The sequence below is a fragment of the Octodon degus genome, unplaced genomic scaffold, assembly GCF_000260255.1.
Source record: "Octodon degus isolate 3935 unplaced genomic scaffold, OctDeg1.0 scaffold00115, whole genome shotgun sequence".
NCBI lineage: Eukaryota > Metazoa > Chordata > Mammalia > Rodentia > Octodontidae > Octodon > Octodon degus.
In genome coordinates this window covers 263,347-272,575 of record NW_004524691.1, presented here as the reverse complement: position 1 = coordinate 272,575, position 9,229 = coordinate 263,347, and positions in this window count along the sequence as shown.

Here is a 9,229-nt window from a genome sequence, read left to right as displayed (position 1 = left end):
TGGTTGGGATAGATATATATTTGCATTCTCTTAATGAATAGAATGATTTGTTCTAATGGTGTTTGTAAATAGGATCACAAGTCCGTATCTTGTACAGCAATTAACCACTAAGAAGAATATATGCAGTGTATTTTTTGTTGAAACTGTACTTCCGGTTTGATTTGAAACTGTCTCATTGCTATCTGTTTATCAATAAAACTTTGAAAAAAAGGAAATAAAAGATGATAACTTTAAAATAGTACTAAAGTAAAAAAAATAGATTCATGAGCCATTTAGTTTTGGGCCTGGGACCTCTTGACCATGCGCACACAGGAGAGGACAAATAGCCAGGAGCCTTAGAAGTACAGAGGTTTTAAAGGTAAAAACTGAACCCTGTTTGGTAAACAAATTTGTCATTTAACATAAAGTAGTACCTGTAGTGATAGCCTGACCATTACTCAGCACACATTATTTTCTGGGAGCATCATTTATTTTTTGTTTAATGTACATTTGTGTACACATGATATTGACTATCACAACAACAGTTGGTTTTGTACAGTTAGAAACATTTTGACCTTTCTTTTGATTCATTTTGTAGGTCTATTCTGGGAACTCTCAGTCGATTGATGATTTATTGATGTTATATCAAGCCACCTTGCAGTCTTAAAGGAAGCAGGATGACAGAACATTGAGCAGAGTAATTTTTTACATTTAGTTTTACATTAACTCATCTTATTAGTTTTACATCAACCCTTCACAGTCAGATAAAGGTGTAGTTAGAGCAGAAATGAACCATAAGGCAACATAGGTTTGGGAGTGGGTGGATTAATGGCAGATCGAAAAGTAGGTCAGAAGTGGATAGCTGGCTGGGAATGAAGATAGATGAGATGGTGGAGTACAAGCAGATGGATGGGTGGGACGTGAATGGACAGAACAGGGGAGAAGGCCAGTGGTGGATGGGAGGATAGATAAAAGGACTGATGGGCCTGGGGTGGTTGGTGCAGGGTCATTACTTGGTGCAGTGGTTAGGGGTGTGGCCTTCAAAGCCAAATGTTTTGGGTTTGCTCTCAGCTGTAGCATTGCAATTAATAATAAAGAAAGAAGTGGATGGATGGATGGAAGGAGGGAGTAGTGTGGACGGCAGTGTGGATGGATAGGTGCATGAACAATCTGACAGGAGAATGTGTGCATGGATGTGCTCCTGAGAGCCAGAGGACTGCAAGGATCGATGGTGGGGGAAGGAAGAATAGAATGGGGAATGGGCAGTGGTTTCATGCTGGTGGCTCTCTCCAAACCACCCTAAGGCGTCAGAGTCCACTGCCTAAGGTAGCTTCCCACCCTGCCAACATGCAGTGAGGATGCATGGTTCCCAAAGGGAAATCCTTGGATGTCCTGCTCCTGAGCACCAGGCCTGGTCAGGAGTGCAAGAAGCACCTAAGAAGAGACAGATATCTGCTACTGGTTATTGTTTCTCACCCTCAGTCGACCTCACCATCCTTGTTCTGCACAGGAAGCCATGGAGGGCTCCAAGTCTCTGAGAGACCATGGAGGATAAAACTTTGAACCCAGGCCTCCTACTGCAACGTCAAAGTTCCCTCTTCCATCCCAACCTTTCTGGGGTCTTCAGATGGTGCTATCATTCTCAAGGTACATTTGTGAAAGCCCAGAAATGTGCTATAGTTCTGGACAGGAAAATGTTTTCCAGAGAAAAAAATTGTATATTTTATTGATTTCATGTTAGAGCAACTTAGCTAGAAACAAGTTCTTTTTATCACTTTAGGATCCAACCATAATCCCCCCACACACACACACACACTGCCACCCATGTCCTCCTGCAGCTGATGACAGGGAACAGGATATACATTCTCCCTTGGTTGCATGGATACCACTACTTGATGCAGCCCCTCCTGAGGAAAAGTCTCCTGCTGGTCATTGAGATGAGCCAGCTCAATAGGGATTAACTAGCCCAACTCTGCCCTGCCCATGGGTTAGGAGAAAGGCTCAAGATCAGTTTCAGCTGGGGCTCACCCTAGTGTCTAACAGGGCTTCTGGGCCCCATGCTCCTGCCCACATCATGGAGGTGCCCTGACTTGTCGGATTCCAGCCCTTCTTGGGATAGACATCTTTTACACTGTCCCATGCAGGTCCTCCAAAGACTCTTCCAGTCAGGTTGAATCTCCTTTCAAGCCAAGCTAGAAGACCTTTGAGATACAATGTCCTTGGGGGCATTAGTTCTAGGCCTTTCTGCTAATATCAAAATTCATGGTCCTTCAAGTCCCTTATGTAAAATGGCACAGTGTTTGCTGACAACCTAGAGCATTCACCCATATGCTTTAGATAATATCTAATGCAATGTAAATGTCATGTAAGTAATTGTTATAATGTGTTGTTTAGAGAGCAATGAAAGAGAAGAAACGTTCACTTGTGGTAAGTACAGGCATAAGCTTTTCAAATAGTTTCATCCTGCAGTTGGTTAACGCTGCACTTGCAGAAGCTAAGGAAGATATGAAGAGCTATCAGTGATGATCATTGTCTAAAAATGTGTGAGATGTTACCTGAGGCTCACAGCACCATTTTACCTCAAATGACACCAAAATAAGCTAAGAAAGGTACTCACTTATGAACTGGGAGAGGAAAGTTCATTGACCAATGAAATCCATCATGGATTCTTAAAAATATAGCACAGTCATATAATGTTTAACCCCAGAATGCAGGGTTAGTTCAATGTCAGAAAAACTCTATAAAGTCACTGTACTCACCAATTATAGGAGAAAGTTAAGAGGCTCACCTCAAAAGTGCAGGAAAATGCACTTCATAAAATTCATTGTCGAGCTTCCTGAGACAAACAAACTCTACTTGTCAGAACAGGAAAATAAGAGAACTAATCTGATAAAGTACCACAAACATTTGAGCAGAGTTTTTGTTCAGGGATGAAGCTTTAGATGCAGCTTCACTGATGTCAGATGAAGATACTTTTTACTGCTGATTTTTCTGCACATTAAATCTAAGTTCCTAATCATTATGATATGGAGAGAGAAAACTATGTGAATTCCTAAGAATTAAAAACAGATCTGTCTTCATTTGTATATTTTATAGAAAATCCTAGACTACCTATGGTCTCAACAAATGAATGAGAGCTCTCCACGGCTGCCCGGCAGAAGGTTAATACATAAAGATTGATTGTGCTCCTGTTCACCAGTAAGAACTGGTTCAGATGTGTAATAAAAAGTCTTCTTTCAGGACAGCATGGTAACCCAAAAGGCACCTAGGAATAAGCCTCAAAAGGGGCGAGCATGACTTTTATGGAGAAATTTACAAAGCATTACAAAAGTTAAAAAAAGGAGACTTGGAAAGAAGGAGGGAAGACCAGGAGATGAGACGGAGGGCAAGCAGGCAGGCAAGAAGGTTTCTTGAGGCCCACACTATGTGGGTTCCATGTCGGTTGAGATCAGTCAAAGGGAGAGAATGATTTTGATTCTGGAGTCACAGCCCTTGAGCAAGACTTTCTTCTTGGTGAAGGGCTGCACTTTCGTGCCCACTTATTACAGGCATAGCTAATATGCATGCTACTTTGTCAGTGCCCTTTCTCGGCTTAACAATATAGCATGGATATTCTCCTTATCATTAAATGGTGTTTGGGTTTTTGTTTTGTTTTGTTTTTTTCTTTTAAAAGCACAATTAACCGCTTTCTAAAGCAGACAAGCTTAGGCATTCCTCCTATTTTGGAGATGAGGGGTACCCTCAAGCATGGTGAAGAATATATTTAATTAATGCCTAGTACATCCATCTAATTCCCTCAACCTCTTTGAGATAAAGAATTTATTTTCACCATCTTGTGTATAAGGAAACGTGGGTGGGGTTTCCAGCTGTTCCAGCACAGATTTGGAGGGGAGCCTGGGGGAATCGTCTTGGTTTTGCACATGCTCTGGGGAGAAGGAATGCACAGAGACAGGTGGAAAGCATGTTTGGAAACCTAGTGTCCACCTACCTGGCGTGTGTAGAGCTTGGAGCACAGTAGCGAGCACCACCAGGACCTTGTCTTAGTGCTGGGGACTATACAGTCAGCTATCACAGGATCTGTATCTTACAGCAACTGAAATGTACTTCCTGCAGATCTGGAAGCCACTGGTCTTGGTTCCACATGTGCAGGCACAGGGACACTCCCTTCCAAGTCTGGAGGGCATGGCCCTTACTTTTCCTGCTTTTGGTGGCTCCTGTTAATCCTTGGAGCCTAATTTCAAAGTCTGGTCTTCTTTCTCAAGTTTCTATGTCTTAAATCTTCTTGTGAGGCTGCAGGCACTGCACTTAGGGCCCATGGGCCCACAATATATCCAAGATGGATTTATCTTGAGACCCTTATTAGCTAAACCACATCTATAAAGACCCTTTTTCTAAATAAGGTCAAATCAGAGGTACGAGGGCTTGGGACTTGGACTTAATCTTTATTAGGGTCCCAAGTCAACCCACTATGCAAATGTAAACTCGCATTCTAGTGAAGGGAAATGAACAAAGAAATGCAGAACATTTGAGATGATAATCAGTGCTGTGCCGAAGGGGTGGAGGAAGGGAGAAAAAGGGTACAGGTGGGGCTGCCACTGTGATTCTAAGTGGGATGCTCAGGGACAGCCTCATTGCAAAGGTAACAGTAAGAAATTTGAAGGTAGTAGCAGTTAAAGTCATGTACATATCTGCACTCACCTTATTCGAGGGAGAAGAACCAGCAGGTACAGAAGTCTGGAGGAGGGATTGTGCCTAGAGAGGCTCACTCCTGGAGAGGAAGGAAGGGGGAAGTACTGGAGGTCAGAGGACAACCCAGATCCCCGAGGTCCTGTGGATGCCATGACTCAGCAAACTGGAAGCCACTGGATGATTCTGAGCAGAGGGGCTGGACTAACTGGAACATCACCTGCCATGTAGAAACAAGTGAGTTGAGAATGACATCAACTCAAGTGAGAGATGCTTGCTTGAACCAGGTGGCAATAGAGGGGCTGCAGAGGAATGGTGGGATCCAGGTCAGTCTTGAAGAATCAAAACCCCTGGATGGACATGGAGTTCGAGAAACAGAGGAGTCCCAAGTGCCAGCAAAGTTCTGTGTCCAGGGTGGTACTTTGAAAAAAGAATCTGCCACTGAGAAAAAGCCTGCAGGTGAAAAAGAAGCATGCTGGAAAGGTGCAGGTGTGAACTAATTCTAAACACGTTAAGCCTGAGATGCTGGTTAAGAGGACATGATGGGTAGATAGGTGAATATTTGAGTTTGGTGTTTGAGGCAAGACCTGAGCTGCAGATGTAAATTTGACAGTTGTCAGCATAGAGACATTTAAATCCATGGGAATGACTGTTGCAAATGAATGCAGGCAGGACAGGCCCAAGAAGGGAGGGCAAAGTATCTAGGAACTAAGATACGTGGCCAGGAAAGCAGTTTGCCGAACATTAAGAGATCAAAGAAGGAATCTAAAAGCAGCCTACAAAGTGTGACCAGTGTAATGGGAAGAAAACCAGGCAAGAATGGCATCCCAGGAAGACTGATTTAAGAATGAGGTGCAGGCCAATTGTGCCAACTGCTGCTGCTGGGCCAGGAAAGATAAGCAGAGAGCCCATCTTGGGGCCAGAAAGGTTTTAGATATCTTAACCAAGAGCAGTTTCCATGGGGATGCAAGCTGGTTTGCGTGGGGTTGGGAGGAAGAGGGAGAAGAGTGTCTAGAGCCCACTGACCAGCCAGGGGAGTCACCTAGCAGAGTCCTTGCGGGGCTCTGGCCATAAGAATTGAAAAGAAATGGAGCACTGCAGGACAGAACAGGTAGAGAGAGGTCCTATGTCTTTTTTGAAAGGGACGCTAATGGCATTTTTTCAGGGGATGGGAATGTTGTATGGTGGGGGTCCCCTCCAGGAGCTGGAAGGGATGAAACGCAGGTCCAGAGGAGGGCTGGCCTCAGCTCTGGGTGGTCCTGTAATAGGAGGGAAGGCATAGGATGTGGGCAGGTTCCAGGAGTCAAGACCTTGGGCGGGATGCCTCCCATTGGCCAGTATTTTCTAACTAAGCCAAAGTGAGACCTCCAACAGAGGTTGGGGGGTGGAGGAAGACCTAGAGGTCAGAGGAGCAGATAAAGCAAGGTAAAGGCACTTGGTAAAGTAAAGACATAGCTAGGATGCATGGTTTGTAGGACTGTTTCCCATGCTGATCCAAAAAATGAAGAAAGGAATGTATGACTTTGGGCTCCAGGAAGAGAGTGTACTTTCTTCCTTTTGCCTCCACTACACTGTCCCGTCCTTGGCATAGAACAAAAGAATGAGCACATGACTGGACCCAGGAGGGGGCTATCTGAGGTTCTAAAGTGTTTTCCTTTGAGCCACTGTAACTACCCCCTATAGATCAGAGACCCTGTGCTTAAGACCCTGGCGATAGTTTTCCTTTGCAGAAAGTTGATCATGTCCAGATGTTTCCCTCTGTTCTCTGCTGTGATCTCCAAGGGAGACCCCGCACATCCCAGCCTGGTTCGAATGCTTTCAGAATGGACATTCAGCTTGTGGCCTTTATTGCTGATATCCTCAGTGAGCTCCACCCCAAGTCCTGGGCAAACAAGTGTGCCAACTGTCAAAATCATTCTCAGTGTTTCTGCAAGGGTGTTTGGGGTGAGATGAACATTCAGTCAGGGGCTTCGAGGGAAGCACACAGGTTCCAACCCAAGTCCAATCTGGTGTGGACTGTGGGTACAATATCTGGCCGTCTCAAACAGAAGGGGCCTCTACAGCCTTCAGACTTGAATCTCAGCTCTGCCTCTTCCAAGGCCACCCTGCACATGTGGGATATGCAGTCTCCAGAACTTCACATGCCAGGAGCTTAAAGTAGGCCTTTCTCTGTAAACACCCCACTGATTGCTTTCTCAGGAAAATCATGAGGGTGCTGAGAGAGGGACCAGGGAGCTGAAGAGAGAAGAGACAAAGGCAGTCTCTCTGCCACCAGGTGTTCCCACATCTTCCACACCCAGAGCTTCTGAACAGGGGAGAACCAGAGATCTCCTGGTCTCCCTCTGCCACTAAATGGGACAGCTGGCACCCCAGGCCAGAAAGACCCTGTCCTGGAATGTTTGCACCAAGTTCAAGAGAGGCAAGGTGGAGGGCGTGCAGGGCAGCGGTCCTAGCAAGTGTCCTCAGGCCTGGGAAAGCAGCCTGGCAGGCTTGCTCCTGACAATCTTGATATTCCAACATCTATCTCCTTCTCCTCCTGGACTCTCCCTGTATAGCAGCCCCTACCTCAGTTCTTGATCTCCAAGGGAGACCCTGCACATCCCAGCCTGGTTCGAATGCTTTCAGAATGGACATTCAGCTTGTGGCTTTTTCCAGGTGCATTTGGCCATTAGTGGATAAAATAATCAGCCTAACATGAGGCCGTCAACTTCCTGTAGACTTGGGCGATTTCTCTGAGGAAGCCCTGAGAAAGGGCTGGCCTGGGAGCAGGTAGAAGTGGAACACTGAGGTCCAGGAAGCCTCAGTATCCCCAGCTCCAATGTCAGCATTTCCTAAGCCAAACCCACAGGCTTTCTTCAGACCTGATGGCCATTTACACTAATGACACTGCATTTCTTACAGTCACCTGCTAGGTGTCCTCTCTCTCCCTATCCTAGAAACAACTGTATCCAGACAACTGTCCCCAAGAGGCCTGCAATTCGATCATCTGTGTCCTTGGGTCCCCTCTTGAGGCTATCTCAAATTGCCCTTCTCCTCAGCCCAGGCTCTTGAAAGGGCATCAGTGCCATGCGGTATCTTCTGAGATATACGGTGCTCCAGCCTCCCATCACATCTCTCTGGTCTATCTTTGATCCTGCATTGCCATCTTCACCCATTGGAGGGATCCAGGAAGTAGGAACAGAGGCTGTCTTTCTCATCACCAACATCTGGCTCTGGGCCTTTCATGGACAAAGAACATAGTAGATACTTCTATAGGCCCACAAGCAGCCTGGTGAGGAAAGAAGCACAGAGAAGTAAGAGGGAGAGAGAGAGGAGTTTGAGTCTAATTCTCTCTGGAAGTGGTGGAATAGAAGAGGTTAACCTAAAAAAAAGATGTTAAGATTTCAGCGGGCAAAAACTGAAGGAAAGGAGGAGGCACTGCCAACCATCTGTTCAAACACTCTGTAGACACTGGCATCGTAGGCGAGGGTACACCCAGACCAGCCTCAGCGCTGGTCCCTTAGAGACCCCAGGCTTGGCCTTCCAGCTCACATAGCAAGGGCCCCTGGGAGTTCACAATCCCAGGGCAGATTCCCTGTAGGCCACTAGAATTAAATTTAGACATCTGAATACCTTGCCCATATTCTTCATTGTTCTGAATCACATCCATTGATCTCACTTCAACAGTGACCCTTTCCCATGCCTTCTATTTACCCTCTGTCAGCCTAGGGCCTGGAAGAGGCAGGAAGGGAGTGGGTACCTCTGGGTGTCACATGCAAGGTCAGGCCCTGGAGGGTGAAGCAGCCAAGCCTTTTCCCCTGTTCCTGAGTCCCTTGTTCTCTGGAGATCTTACTGAGATGGGAGAAGACAAGTTTCAGTGCTAAAAAAAGTATCGGAGCATGTGAACATGTCTCTATGATAATGGGGAACTTGAGCAAATATTGCCAGAAGCCTATAAACAAGAAGGCCTCCTTTCTCCCAAATTGGGACTACTCTATCCAGGAAGTAGGCCTGTTGGCTGAGGCTGAGGTGCCACACGTGGGTGTCATTAGAAGCCAAGTGGTCCAGCCCAGCCAAGCTCAAAAGAGGGAAGTCAGACCTGATATCCAGGTGAATGTGGTGGGTACCAGGGAGCACAGGCTCAGACGTACTGGATCTGATTGGAGAATGAAACAAATACAAAGCAAAACCAGGCACAAACCAGAAGAAAAGTGATTCATAGTATAAGTCTGGCCACACAGACTTTAGCATCAGAAACTAGAGAACACAATTGCTAGAAAGAATTGTAATGAGGGGAGAAAGAGGGAGAAATAAGGATAATAGGGGAAAGAGGAAGAGATGGGACATTTGGGCATACCTACCGGCTAAGCACTGCATTTTGCCAAATTTGAGAGGCCAAAGAGGACCTCAGTCAAAACTGGGGTGCCATAGTCTGTCTACCAGAGATTTAGTAAATAAATACATGTGAAGTTTACAACCCAGCCTGGAATCTGGTCAATGTTCATGAAATGCCACCAGTCATTATTATATGAATTTGTTTAATCTTCAATAACCTATGAGATGTGTACTTTTTTTTTTTTTTTTT